This window comes from Seriola lalandi, unplaced genomic scaffold, assembly GCF_002814215.2.
Source record: "Seriola lalandi dorsalis isolate HSWRI2012SDOR001 ecotype SW California unplaced genomic scaffold, Sedor1 jcf7180002054816, whole genome shotgun sequence".
Taxonomy (NCBI): domain Eukaryota; kingdom Metazoa; phylum Chordata; class Actinopteri; order Carangiformes; family Carangidae; genus Seriola; species Seriola lalandi.
Window position 1 is genome coordinate 1516682 of NW_019525369.1, and position 14118 is coordinate 1530799.

Sequence of the window (14118 nt, forward strand, 5' to 3'; positions counted from 1 at the left end):
ACCGAACAAGAGAATAAGAGGGAAGAAAGAAGAGGCGACATAAAAAGGCGATAAAACGCGAGAAAAATGTTTGTTTTCTTTTCTACATTTGGTCGTAGTTTTTACAATATTATAAAAGAGCAACAGATACCGTAAGAAGCGTTAGCATGCTTACATACAGTCTCTGGGTGTTAGACTTAGAGCTCCCCCTAGAGGCCTTGAGCACTTCCATTGTGTTGTTTGGATATGCAGCGTTTTTCTTCTGGTCTGTGTGTTTTTGTTTTTGCATTGTTTCTGAATTTGCAGCCTGTTTCTCCTAATGGAAGTGTTTTGAGCCGTTGCAGAGAGTTTTTTTGCCCTTGTCGGCCACCGTACCTGACACGTCCCAGCAGGACCGGACCAGCATCAGAGCTGGATTATCAACAGGAGTTTTGTTTAGTTTTGGAGACAGGTCAGGTTGTGAGGGAACAGTCAGGAGCAGCCACAGAGATGAACATGAGGACATTCTCAAAACTCTGACCATGACATACAAAGACAAAAAGGCTCTGTGTGCTTTCAAACTAAACAGGGCTGCACATCTTATTAGGAGTCTGAATCTGATTAGCAAATTTCATACCATTTTTTGTTTATTAAATTATAAGTCATCTTTTGATTAATAGATATGTCAGTGTTATGATGGGTGACTTTCAGGTTGATGGTTTAGATTTTCTTGCTAAACTGTTGCCTTATTTGCCTCTGACATTTGCAACAAATTCACTTAGTGAGTACAGTGTTATCAGAACCAATAGAACTGATGGAAAAAGAAGAAGAGTTTCCTTTAATATCTGTAAAGGTTTGTTCAGGCACAAAGCAAAGCTAGTTTTCACTTTGTGTCATTCAGGAAAATGTGCAGCTGGACCGTTTATGGCCTTTATTCTCCCCAATGTACAAAGTGAACAGACATTAGCTGTGACACATTAATGAATGCATGCATCCGTGCATCAGTTCATATTTGCATTTACTCATTCCTTTCCATTGACTTTGATTCTGCTGTCACACCAATGCTACACTCTCAACACACAGGAAGGAAATGAAGTTAACACGTGAGGAAATTTGTGGCTGTTCATTGTTTCAAATGTTTATGACTTTACAGAACAATTTACACACAAAGTCTTTGCAGCATTTGGTTCTTTCATCTTCTCTCTCCACAACCATGATGATCTGGTTTTCGCATTCTGCTTTGCTTCCAGTTCACATTAGTGGAACACACCTAAAGAAACCACATGAGGTTTACATTTATATATATATATATATATATATATATATATAAATATATATATGTATAGTCATCTGAAAGAAAGACAAATGTAAATCCTTTTAAAACTCACTTCAGATGCCGAGACTTTGCAGCATTGCTTTCCTGTGGTTATACTCAAATGATTAGAGTGCATGTGACTGAATCCAGCAGCAGGAGGTCAGACTGCTGCTGTAAATCACATCTAACAAGTAAAATCCCTTCAGCACCAGGTTCCTGCTCGGCTTAATGAATATCCAACTGCGTGACCCTGGCACGTAAAGAAGTTTGGGAACCTCTGGAGCAGCAAGGTGATAACACATGATAAACTTTGTGAGGAAACAGAGACGGCCTGAGGTCGGCTGGCATGTGGGTTAAGTAAAAGAATTCAATTTAGGAATGATTTCAGAGGATGGTTTTGTGGACGAGGATGCCTGTGAGAGGATGTGCATTTCAAAGACAAAGTTGATCATCAAAAGAAAGTGAGACAGACAGGAAGGACGACAAAGGAGGAGGACTTCAGGAGGAACAAACCTTCTTTGGAGCATCTTTTGTTGACCACCATTAGGAAATAAGGGCAATAAGGCGGCCATAAAACCACACCACTGGTACAACCACCTCCTCCACTTCCTCCAGCCTCCAATAAACTGGTCAGTCAATTACCCCATATAAGTGAAGGTGGGAGAGAGACACAGACAGGACAAAGAAAGGCATAATAGAGAGGCAGACAGGAGCGATGTGAAGCAGGAGACAGTGTGGCGCTGTAGAAATGCTGCCGTCTCAACATGGCGCCTGCAAACCTGCAGCCGAGGCTGTCCTCCCTCCTTCCCTTATGACTATTTCCTCCATCTTTCTTCTTCCATTTGGTCTCCCTGTTTGTTTCCTTGTGTTCTCTGCTGCCTGTCTGACTCAGCTCTTTGTACTCGCTCTATTTTCTCTTCACTGAATTATGGTCGGCGCTGCCTCCCTTTTACTCCAGTGTCTTTTCTTTTCCTCCTCTCCTTCCTAACAAACGGACGGCAGCTGGCTATTGCAGCGGCAGAGGAAGTTCAGCCATGTGTTCCTGATCAAAGCTCCACATTGAAGTCCTGCGGGGCACTTCTCATGCGACATAATGACTCAGTGTCGCGTTTAGCCTGCAATCAAACAGAGTGACGGTCAGGGTGAGCGACATAGCTCTGTTGCTAACTCACTATCCTGTCACAACAAGTTGAAATGTCCAACTGCAGAACCTCATCATACATGTTTGCACATGTCCAACAACTCATCTTAACTGGGTAAGCCAATTAGATATGTACACTGCAAGACGATACCGCTATCGGTCAGGAAACAGAGACTGCAGGAGCCAATCACTGCAGCTCTGTCAGTGCATCTGATACTGATGATACACCACAGCCTGGTGTCGTGGTGGAAGCCACAGTGTGTGATGCTTTATGCAGGAGTGAAACACGGACCCTGTGGACCAACCCAGCAGTTTCTGACATTAAACTAACTCACTACGACAGTGATCCTTTCAAAAATCTGAAATTAGGTGTGATTCCATTAACCCGCTTAATGCACAATTTAAAATTGCGACCTTAAAAACGAGTTATGGAAACACACGAGTTTCAAAAACAATAGCAATATTTTGCAAAAATTGTTTGAAAAATTGAAATGGAAACACTATTTTTGCACTCAAGTCATGGAGCCAGTTCCAACCAAGAGGCAGGCTGCTGGAAAAACCTTGTCACATTTAATTGGAAGGATATCGCGAGAGCAGAAAACCCAGCTCTGTTCACATGACATCACTCAATGGAAACACAGACAATTGTGTTTTGTCGACTTTTCTAAAAAAAAAAAATTGCTTCTATTTTGTGTAATGGAAACTCGGTTATTCATGGCAAAATAAAGTAAGAATAACAGAGTACTGGGAAACAGTACTCAAGTAAAAGTAATGTTACTGCAAAGATTTTGACTCCAGTAGAAGTAAATGTAGAGATGTAGTCAGTCAGTTAAAATGTTCTCTCAGTCAACGTGACTGTCGCATTTTTAAAAAGGGGGAGGGGTACAAAATGTTGTATGTTGACAATAATAATATAACAATTGAAATGAAAGAATATCTTTAGGTTGCTGAGCGTATACGCATGAGTATTTCAATGCATATACGCTGCTCCAGGTGAGAACTGCACTGAAACACTCGTTGATGCTGTACAGTGAGTTACAACATCAGTCATTTGTTACACACCTGTCTGCATGTCTCCATGACGTCCTCCACAGTCTGCTCTGAATCCAGCTTCTCTGCTCTTCATTCGATGCTAACTCTAACCGGTCCACTCAGACTGTCACAATTAAAGGGTCCACTGTCTGTATTTTAGCATTTAGCATTTAGCCAGACCCAGCATACACCTGTAGGTCACGGAGCATGGCAGGTGCGTTTGATTTGGGACACCTACCGGATGGATGGTCGCTGTTAAATCAGCAGCTTCTTCTCTGCTGCAGCTGCTGATGTGGCTCTTTTCATTTGATGCATTAATCATAACTTGATAATGTGACTTTTGTTTTTACTCTGTAAGGATTTAGTATAATAGCGTTCAGTAAGGAGAGTAAATGGTGGAAAAAACTTGTGCCTCCTACATAAATACAGTACATGTGTAACTGTGGACTCTATGACGTAAGAGCTATATATTAAAGGACAATATATTTTTGAATATGTCTCTGCCTCTCTGTCTAAACTAAGTGTCCTGCACCATCTGTATCTCCTGCTATTTCAACTGCAGTGAACAGGAAGTGGAACTCATCAGAATTCAGAAATAGAAATTAGAAAGCTCTCACAGGATATATTAGCCAACATCAGTAGAACCACTAACATGTTTCCCACAGACTGGAGTGACCTAGAAAAGAAACCCAAATAGCAAAAGTAGAATTCAGAGGAATGCTGATTCCCAGTGGCATCAATATAACTTTACCGCCGGTACAGCGGCTGCTGGTGCATCTGTGCTTCTTACGACCACCGTCACAAAATCAGCAGCAGTAAACTGTGGCCGCTTGTACTCGCAGTGCCATTTCTATTTGTTGTGTTTTCATTGCTGCTTTTCAACGCAAGCCTTTGGTCTTGCATCACCATGAACTATGCGACATATTTCATGTGCTATTTGATACAAATGAAGAACAAAAGGAAAAGCCAACATATAAAACTAATTGAAATGTCATCACAGTTAAACCACCTCTGACGTGCGCAGTGGTTTATTTTAAGGAAAATTACAGCTGCTGGTTTTGACTGAGGAAAAAGAGAAGATGACGACCATAAAGCTAAATACATAATTATAATATTTCATAATTGTGGAATTACTGTGTGTTTAAAAGAAGAAGCATTATCAGTGCTTTTCAATTATCGTAGCAATACACCCTATATTTTATTTTAAGGGAAAATTCAGCATCACAAATTATCAAATTATTATAATTTATAGAATTTTTTTTTAACTTCCTAGTTCTAACATGCAGAGAAAATGGAAGCACTTTACTAAAACAGTGTGTCGTGACAAAAACAGGAAGAAGCTTCATTCATGCAGACAGAGGAGTAGCGTTACAGAGATCACACAACAATCATGTTTTACACAAAAAAGGTTTGACAATTAGAGAAAATGTAACTTTGCAGGGCAGCAGCTCTAACACCGAGGATACTGAGGTCATATCTGCTTTTTTTTATTTATATATATATATATATATATATATATATATGCTTTTTATTATTTTTATATACATATATACACATATATATGTATATATGTATGTATTTTGTTTGTTTGTCTGTTTGCTGGTTTGTTTGTGTGTTTTAGAGATGGTTACATTCAGCAATGAACATCTTACACATGATGAGTATATTTTATAAATGGATTCCAGAGTTTTTAGGTTAAATATATTTAATTTTGACTACTAATTACTGGCGTGGCTTCAGTGGGAGATTAAATTATTACGTTTTGTTGTTTGACTGGGGGATCTAACCAATAATATAAATTATTTTGATCCTGAAGGCTTTATGTAGCTGAGTATATTACAAATGGGTTTCATCATTCAAAGCGTATTTTCATTTGTTTTGTAATTATATGATTCAGGCTAAAACGTCCAAATATGTCGATCACTTGTTCATAATTGATCAGAGTGTTACTTTAATTTTAAACAATGTAGAAGTTCTATGACGTGTTCAATTGCTTTATGAGCTAATACTCTGTTCCACTTCAACAGACACGCTTAGCCTCCAAAAACAAGAGTAAAACATGAGTCACTATTTCCTCCAGAATGTGAAGAGGGCTTTTACCCACTATTTAGACACCAATGTTGGGGAATAAAATCCTGTGGCGGTGCACGGTGACTTCATTATTTCTAAAGCCCCGGCTGCAGGACACTGGCTCCTTGACACCCTTCAAACGTGAGTGAATAAATACTAAATAAATCAACAGCCATCGTGTTGTAAACAATGAGAAGCCTTTTACTGAACAACCTCATGTTGTTATGCTCGGAAAAGAAAAACCCAAACTCACCATTAGATGAAAACAGGCAGACTGACTCCCAGTTGCTTGGGTGGTGAATGAAAATAAAATGGAATTAAAATTAAAGTGCTTCAGATTTCTAAAAGACGTGGACGGAAGTATTAGAGGCGGGACAGCCATCAAACAAATCGATGGTGCTGATTTCCATGATAATATTTCACAGTGATGTTTCTCATTCCACTTTGATCTCCATGAAATAACACACTGTCTGATTATCAGAGGTTTAGGTGGTAAATGACGCCATGTTTCTACTCTTTGACAAAGTGACTGATCTCAGGCCAGCCACCCTGCGATGTAAGTCGAGCCTTGTGTGTAAACTGTGTAGAGGGCAGACATTGCACAACCAGTTAATAGCAACTCACAGCCTCCTTTCCATCATCCTTTCCGTGTTTTCCAGCTTCATATAATCCGGGCCAGACGCTGCTCTGCTCAAACAGTCTGTCAGATCCGGAGGTGAAGCGCGGCCCCGGAGCTCCAGCTGCCCAGCGTCTTCCTCGTCTTCATCATCATGGCTCTGGAACCAGATCTTTACCTGCCGACGAGGAAGGGCTTCTCTCTGTCAGGCGCCGCTGCCCGGCTTCATCTGGAGAGGATGAAGACAGACAGACAGACAGCCAGACAGACAGCCAGACAGACAGACAGACGGACAGACAGACGGACAGACAGATAGTGGTCACGTTATGAATCATCGTCAGTCTCTACTGGAAATGAAGGAGTTTGAAAAAGAAGAAAGAAGACGTGCTTATTATAAAGGAATGTGTTTTCATGCTGATCGAAGAAAATCCTGCAATTCACCTTTTCAGGAGAAAATATCCTAAAATCTACATTTCATCTTTTTTTCAAAATGTAAAATACTAAACAATTGGGCGAAGTTTCATTCGATCAACAACTGAGACACACGTAGCGTACAAACACACACACACACACACACACACACACACACACACACACACACACACATAAAGAGAGTAAGACGGGAAACACATAAGGCGAGTATCTGCTACTTAAAATACATTATCATTATTATTATATTGTTGCTGTTAATTTTATGCAGGAGTAAAATTAGTATTATTTGTGTTATTATTATTATTATTATTAATGATAACAATGATAATAATAATCTGTGTGTGTGTGTGTGTGTGTGTGTGTGTGTGTGTGTGTGTGTGTAATGAAAATTTTTACATTGTTTTTATAGGCTACTGCTCATAAAAGACACGCAATAATTTCTCTTCCTCTCTCTCCCTCTCTCTCTCTCTCTCTCTCTCTCTCTCACTCTCACTCTCACAATCTTAGCTTCTTTCAGTATTTTTAATACTACTAATACTAATACTACTACTAGCCTACTAATAATACTAACACTACTACTAATAATAGTAATAATAATGAATAATAATAATAATAATAATAGCCTAATATAATCGACTTATAACGACAACAGATTATTATTATATTATTATTATTATTATTCTTATTATTAACATTAATATTATAGATTTGTGTGTCCTGTATGAACAGTAGCCTATGAATGTAAAATGCAACGTTTTCATTAGACTAATGTAGAAAAGCCTAAGTGTCACATTTTATCTTGAAGCACTGCACAGTATTATATCAGTCATATCTTACTATAATTGTCCAGCTGTAAATTGTGGGACGTGTTGTTGACCTGCGCATTAACACACTATGTAACTTGTATAATATTCCATGTGTGATTTGACCTCCGCAGCTACATCTCACCCACAGCTGTGTTCTGTATCGCTCTGTTACTGTAAAAAGGCTACACACACACTGATTATTCACAAACACACTGACATTCAATGGTTAAGATGTTAAAACCCCCGTTTCATTTCAAAAAGGACAGACAGCAGAACCACTACAACAAAAACGTCTAAATATTGAAACCATTTATGAACATGCTAACCTCTAATCTCAGGAAATGTTTTTTGCGCTTTGAAACTCATCAGCTACAAATAAGAAGAGTTCGGGAGGAAGCGGCTGAAAGAAGCTGAGTAACAGAAATCAGAGAAAGCGCCTGTACAAGGATCCAGAGGCCCACAGCTGCATTTCTGCACCAGTCAACAGCCACCTTTGTTTCCTGGTGTTAGAAGATGCATCTAATGGCATAAAAGAGTCCCACATAGGACACATGTCGTCAACGCAGATATTTTCACCCAGCTGCAGTCTCTTGTACAAAGTGTCAGCTGTTTCAATCGTAGCATTTCACGGAAACGCTCGTGCAGCACAGAGCAGGCTGTGGCCTACAGCTCATATTCATTTAATTTACGTGGCTTCGTATCTTGACAGACTCTGGCCTGAAACCTGAGGTTTAATAGTTTAAAACTATCCATCCCATCCCACTGGTTTCAACATGTCTGCTTCCCGTGTGTCTTAGGCTGGATTCAAAAATGCAACTGTACAATATGTATCAGAAAATCGCACGTGCACATCATGTATGTGACTCCACGAGACATCTGCTTATAGTTTAAGATAGATAAAACATTTAGGTTATGAGTTGTGATCCGCTTCAAGCCTGCAGTGTTTATACGGAGCGGTCACAGTGTTGCCAAGCAGAGGGAGATGCTGCAGAATGAATCGCCCGTTGTTTAATCAGAACATGCGGAAAGCTAATTCCAAAAAAAACTAAAGAAATAGAAAAAAAGCAACTGCAAGTTTAAAACAAAATTTCGACCCTTTTAAAAATGTGTCCTTATTCATTAGTGAAGCGTTTTCAGCTTCCATAACAAGCAAAATACGTTCAGTCATTTACACACACGAGCTGTGCGTCATACACAAGAGTCAGAAAGTACAGGCTCAACCTCTCAATTCAGCTGCAGCCGCTTAAAAACACACATGAAGGGCAAACTGTTGTGAAGCAGCAAAATTCAATGAAAAGAAAGAAAGAAATCTGAAGAGGGAATCAGCTTTTTAGAGTTTTTGCAGTGTGTGTGTGTGTGTGTGTTTGTAGCTGTGATGTTTCGCTTCTAACTACAGTTTATTTTAAATACAACTGGCTTCACTCGTAAACTTCGTGCTCTAACATTAATATGTAACTATATATTATTATTATGTTGATATTTTGCCACTGCAGCTAAATCAGGTGTAAACTAACACCAGCACATTTGGTTCATGTCAGGACAGGATCACCACACCATGACCGCGCAGGCCCAGCCGTGCATGTCGGCTTGCTCGGCCCTTCCTGCCCGGCTGCTGGACCCGGGAAGAGGGCAATTGAGACATGGAGCAATAAATTCATTTCAGGGAGAGAAGGAGAGAATTGGAGGGGGGGGGGGGGGGGGGGGGGGGGGGGGGGAACTAAATGACTCTCTTTGTCTTTGAGAGCCCGCTATAAAACGAGTGAAAAAGACGAGTCAGAGAAATAGCGTGAGGCAGACAGGAAAGAGAGACAGATGAGTCACCTTGTCTCGCCTCCAGACCAAACAGCCTCCCCCTCCGGCTGCTGCTCTCTGTCCATGTTGTCTCCTCTTCCAGTCTTCTTCACAGTCCACCTCCATCTGTTTTTTTTTTCAGTCTCCTCCCCTTTTGTTTTCATCTGACCTTTCTTCTTCTCTCTATCCCGCCAATCTCTGCTCTCTCTTTTAATGCTCATCCTCCGCTTCGCTCCTTCTTCTTCATATCTTCCTTCATTCTCTTTTTCTTCCTCCTTTCATCGTCGTCCCTCTCTGCCTCTATCTCTCCGTCCTCTCGACTTCTCCCTCTCATACCTTGTGTCTGTGGTCCCGGTCCCGGGAGCCTGTACTGTCCGCTGACCAGGCTCTCCATCTCCGCGCTGTCGCAGCGGTTCCTCCCGTCGTTTTGGACCGGAACCGAATGACATCCTCCCTTACTGTTTTCCGTTATTCTCTCCGTCTTTCAGGCACTCCTCTTCCTCTTGCCTCCTCTTCTTCTTCGGCGTCGGTGATCGATGTGCTGCCATCACCCCGCGAGGCCAACAGTAACAGGTCACTTTCATCCACGAGACAGCTCGGAGTGTATGAGGTCCACAAATGTCGCGAGGTGTCAACTGGGAGAGAAGGTGTGCACGGGCTGCGGTGGGTAATGGAGGAGGAGGATGTGGCGGAGGAGGGGGGGGGGGGTCCTTTTTGTGGGAATACTGCGAACAGCAACACGTGCGTCAAGCCCATGATCCAGTACGTGTTTTGGGGCTTTCTGCTCTGAGGAGACGACTGCGTGACGTGCCCACCTGGCGTAGGTGACACCGGGCAGGAGTGAAGCTGCTGGCGCAACATCTCCACGCGCACAGTCTGACCCGTTACACTGGAGCTGCGGCAGGTCGCCGCCTAGCTACCCGTGTGCTTGTGTGTGTGTGTGTGTGTGTGTGTGTGTGTGTGTGTGTGTGTGTGTGTGTGTGTGTGTGTGTGTGTGTGTGTGTGCATGCGTGTGTTACTTTCTGACATTGATGGGGAAAGACGAGGTGGGCATATTTTCGGTTGATGGGGTAGAGAGAGTTTGGATGGACATGCTTAGCCTGCTGTTCAGCGGCCAATGGCAGTCTGAGGTTCACGGGCAGGCCACGCCCCATCTCTGACGGCCGCTTCTTTCTTTCTTTCTTTCTTTTTTCTTTCTTTCTTTTTTCTTTCTTTCTTTCTTTCTTTCTTTCTTTCTTATTTATAATTGGAAATCGACTACGGTCTTCATTAAAACTCTCTGTCCATATTTCACAGCCGCGTCAAATGAGAGTAGTGCTCTTTCCCCAGAGCCTGGAATCGGGCTGGAGGTCGAGACGGGGATGGAAGCGGCCTGAGTCACAAGCTGCATCCAATTACAGAGCAGTTCAGTCCAGTCCGCTGAGGAATTTCCCCTCGATGGAGTCCGCACATCGTTCTAATACAAAACTATGCTACTCTTATGTTGCAGAGGTTTGCATGGGGAGAAGCTGAACGTGAAGTTGAAGCTGCTAGCAAACAGCAGGAGGTTTACTCTAATCAAAAAATTAGAAAAGTTACACAGCGACTGACTGTTTTTTTCTCTTTGTCACTTAAAGTCAAAGTAAGATTATAGGTTCAACTTCTGCTTTTATTGAACATGGAGAAAACAAAAAAACACGTTCTCCTGCAGCACCAGAAGCCTTTAAAGCAGCTCTGTGGATCATTCCACTTCATATTAACAGTCCTAATCTTTATATGATTTTTTTTTTCCTGAATAAAAACAAAAAAACAAAATTAAACAAGTCTAGATACAGTTTCCAGCGCCTGTTGTTCAACTGTTAAACTGGAATATGAAGATTCAGCCAGTATGAAGGGATCTAATGCAAACACCATCATAAGGCACGTGCATGAAAGTATTATGAACATCCTCAACAGAAACATTTCAATGAATCGAAGCTACTAGTAAAATAACAGTGAAGTCTGTTTTCCTCAACAGAAGAGCAGCAGCACATCTGATCCGTCTGATGTGTCATGTGTTGTAGCTGTAGTGGATGTTAGAGTAAATCTGATCTTAACTGTCAGTGTTTCTTCTTTTTACAGGAAGTGTTCCACTGAAATCCACGCGACAGGATGACACGTGGTCCACAGGATGAGACGCTCTCGAAGGTGGTGAAATATATTTGTCTTTTTCTGGCCTTTCTGAATGAAACGGAACAGGCTGTACAGGCCGGAGGCGGAGCGTTGCTGCGTTAAAATAGATTCCAGAAGAAGAGAATTGAAAAGTCAGACGGCCATGATGATGATGATGATGATGATGATGATGACTGGGACCCTCACCAAAGGAAACCCCTCGCTTTCCTGTTTCTCACAAATTGGACTGAGAATAATTGTCGCTGCGTCTCTGGCACAGCTTCTCATTCTCACCCTGCAAACACAGGAAACTTTAGTTTTAAATGCAGCATGAATATGTGCCACTGATGCAAACTTCTGCTTCTGTACATGAGAAACTGTTTGATTCTTATGCGTAAATCACGGAGCACATGGACTCAAAGTTCCACTTAAAACAGAACAAGTAGAAAGCTACTGATGCGGCAGTTTACCATAATAACCTTGAATTCCCTCAGCTGTAAAGATCAGTCAAAAACAGCTCTGAGTAAAAATATATTTGGACTCTATCAGGGTTTTGCAGACTCACTGAGAAATGTTTGAGCTCCATAGTCGAGAAATTCTAAAAACACTTAATAATAAGACTGTAATACACACGTAATGAATAATTAATGCCTGACCCATGATGATATAATACATGGATGAAGGCAGGATCATGAATTTCTGTTGCCTTCTATTAAGAAACGATTAAGTCAATATTTTAAATTTCATGTCATTAGCTAATGTTCAATAATGAATGGATGTTAATTTAAAGTTATTTCATACGTTCATTGATATGATAAGTCACAGCCAGATTCCTTCCGTTTATATATTGTCCTTTACAATCTAACGTGTTGGTGTGAAGAAATAAACTCATGTCTCATGCGCTACCATACAGAAATGTATTATATGACGTATATGTCCCTATATCAAGACTAATGTCGCCATATATGTCACCTAAGGGGATAGATTATTATCACATATATACATCCTCTGGATAAATTAAGACATAACCTAATTTTATTACATATATGAAAAATACCCATGAAATGCAAAGTTTATCAAAACAACATACTACATATACAGCATGATTCTCCTATTAATTTCTTATTAATATTAAACATACATCCGCCTATCTCTTATATTTAAAATATATAAAAACATGCTGTATATTGACAGGCTTTGGGCCTTAAAAATATATTTATGTTCGGTGGTTTATTTAGATCCTCAGTAGCTTTTAAATTGCATCAGCTGTTCTCTCTGGGGTCTTCATAGTTTTGACGTTGACAGTAGAACCATAGATATTCACACTACTCATCATAACAGAACAATACACAACAGATAATGATACATATAATAACAAGTGACTCAATTTAAATATCATGTAACATATATCTATGATATAAGCATACATACATAAACATACGTTTTTGTCTTAGAAATACAGTATAGATCAATACATAACATTTTTCCAATTTCTAACATGTTCCATATGTAATTTTTTACACACATGTAGCCTTCATATATGATCTTACTTCATATGTGCATATATCGAAATTCAATATATATCAATGTGTGTTTGTAAATGTGACGTTAACAAGCACAACTGGGACATGCAGCGGGATGTGGAGACCTGTGTGCCGCTACAAGCTGGATTAAAAAAATATTTTAAAAAAACGCTTAATATTTCTACCAGAACTGTTTTGATTTCACAGAGGCTCGTGGACTTTTCTGTATTTTTCTATTAATGATGTTTTACAGTGTAATGCGTCATGTCCTGCAGCTCCGCTCTGACACGTGTCATCAGTCCCAAATCAGAAATTCTACTTGACTCAGGAAAAGTCACATTAGAACTTATCCACAAATTCAGACACACATCTGTCTCCTACCTTTAATGGATCATTAACATAATCATTAACGTGATCATTAAAACAGCAGTTGATTAACTCCTGGATCAAACCCAATGTAATGTAGCTACTATTTTCTCGGAGGTCGCCAAAAATAACCGCCAAAGGTTTTTGGATGGCGCGAAACTGAAGTGAGTCTCAGCTGCATATGAGTCCCAGATGGACGATGAGTGAGAATAGTGAGTGCAGATCTAGGGTCTGTGGATGAGCGCACATGTGGCGTCCAGAAAGGCCTCTAACGCTGCTCTCATGTCACTTCAGCGCTGATCGCCAACCGCGGTAACTCCATGATAATGAGTCAAATCACTGCTTCACCGAGGAGTTAGTCAATCACCACGTCTAACGGGATAGTGCTGTGGCTACTTGTTAGAATAGATTCCCCCCCGGGACGCACGCGGACCATAATGGAGAATTAGTTTTTCCCTTTTTCATATGTCTCCCTCATGTTCCAGCTGCCTCCCTGTCTATCAGTCACCTTGGTGTCGGCGAATTAACGACCCCCCTTGCCCCGGTTCTGTGTGTGTGTGTGTGTGTGTGTGTGTGTGTGTGTAAAAGTACTGAGGTATTCAAAAGTATTTATGTCAACACATTGTTGTATTGTTCCACAATTACGGAACCTAATGATTCTGAAACAACCTACTGACTGACTGACTGACTGACTGACTGACTGACTGACTGTAGAACCTGCAGAACAGACTGTAGAATATGATAAAGAGACTGCAGACAAAAACACAAATGAATCAACAAAAGCAGCTATTGTTGTTTTCATGTTTCTTTTCTTTAGTCAGTGATGAAGTCTGGTCGTGGTAAACACAGCAAACATCTCAAACTAAAGGAATCTGTCTTTATGTGTAAACCTTCAAACACAGACCTCAGATCAGACCATGGTCTCTGGTGAAGAATCT

The 14118-nt window shown here is 40.7% G+C and overlaps 1 long non-coding RNA gene across 1 annotated transcript; it reads left to right on the forward strand.

Moving 5' to 3' along the window:
* The first annotated feature begins 9111 nt into the window (after positions 1 to 9111).
* LOC111669734 (uncharacterized) lies at positions 9112 to 12211 on the forward strand. The gene is made up of 2 exons (XR_002761809.2): positions 9112 to 9808; positions 11262 to 12211. It is a non-coding gene; the product is annotated as an uncharacterized LOC111669734 (long non-coding RNA).
* The last annotated feature ends 1907 nt before the right edge of the window (positions 12212 to 14118 follow it).